The 1560-nt window shown below is 32.2% G+C and overlaps 1 pseudogene; it reads left to right on the top strand.

Moving 5' to 3' along the window:
- Positions 1–840: 840 nt before the first annotated feature.
- LOC124890227 lies at positions 841–1498 on the top strand (annotated as a pseudogene).
- Positions 1499–1560: the final 62 nt, after the last annotated feature.

The raw sequence follows: 1560 nt of genomic DNA, 5'->3' as shown, positions 1-1560 counted from the left end.
CCCTCGTCCAGGCGTCTCATAAAATTAGCGGCCTAAATTAAATTTTAATAATGGGTGTCAATAAACATACATACAAAAATACTACTATAATAATTTAGAGATGTCTTATTTGTTCTTGCATAGTAGTTGTTTTTGTTGCAGTATTTTCAAAAGACACATAACCTTTCATTTCACATATCACATATTCAGTGGCGGATCTAGCATATATCCGGGGTTCATCTGAACCCCCTTCGATGAAAAATTACACTATTTATACACGGTTAAAATTATCTTTTATGTATATATATAGTATATGTTGAATTCCCTTCGGCTAGTTTGTGTGTGCACTTTCAAACCTCCTTAATGAACATCTTGGCTCCACCACTAGACATATTAATATAATTATTAATAAAAGTAAGAATTAACTCTAGCTAATAAGATGCTAAATGCTAATCATTTATTTGCAATGCATTAATTTGGATGATGTTGTTAAAACTTTATTTATTAACATAATAAATAAAGTTTGAGTTGTGTCATTCAAAATTCTAAAATATTTCTTGTAAAAATGAGATAACTTTTTTTTTGGATAATTTTTTAAAAGGGAGTTTTTCATAATTACGAAAAATAGCAAGTTGTATTTTGTATTTTATAAAAGTGTTGCTACTAAAATACATATACAACAAAAGATTATTGTCCTACTTTTTACTCAAATCAATTGAGTTAAATAAGGGAGCAGTAAATTCTTTTTCCATAAATTACTGCAGTAAAGTCATCTTCCTTACATTACTCTTATTTCAATTAATAGATTCCTTTTTCAAGTTAAACTCAAATATGAAATATTATTATCTTCGTGATTTTCAGAAATTCAAAACAAAGCATCGTTTCTATTTCCAAAACCATCAGTTAGAACTACTGATGAAACTTCATTTCATCTTTTTTGCAACCAAAGTTACATGAACATGACCGAGGAAAAGAATTTATCAAAGGACAGTATAGTTATAGTGGATTCTCTTAATAGCATCAAGGGCCATAGACGATATGAGTTATGGTGTTTGGCTAGAGCAGCAAGGATTAGATATTGTGTTGTCCATTGTGACGTTGATGAGCAATCTTGTAGAACATGGAACGTAAAATTAACGTCGTGAGAGCGGAGAACCGATCTTATGATGATAATATGTTTAAAGATACGGTAAGAAGTTTTGAAAGACCAAATAACAAATATAGATAGGATTCTCCATTGTTCGAGTTCTAGCCAGCTAAAGAAGGAATTGATAAATAATCTACAACTATGATTGATGTTGTCACCTATTCAACGGAGAAAGTAAACTCGGAAACGAGGGATGCTAAGATTCTACAGCTAACCATCGCGACACAAAGTGCATTTAGTTCTGAGGCAAATTCTTTATATGAGATGGACAGGACGACTCAAGAACTTACAAATCCTACTACGGCTCAATCTCGCGCTCTTGGGGGTCCTCTCAATCAGTGGCGGACTGCCTTTGTTCCGGGGTTCATTTGAACCATCTTCAACGAAAAGTTATATCATTAGAACAAATGGTTGTGGTAGCTTAATGGTAAAGG

Source organism: Capsicum annuum, unplaced genomic scaffold, assembly GCF_002878395.1.
Source record: "Capsicum annuum cultivar UCD-10X-F1 unplaced genomic scaffold, UCD10Xv1.1 ctg1450, whole genome shotgun sequence".
NCBI classification, from domain to species: Eukaryota; Viridiplantae; Streptophyta; class Magnoliopsida; order Solanales; family Solanaceae; genus Capsicum; species Capsicum annuum.
This window is presented reverse-complemented; position numbering and strand designations above follow the sequence as displayed.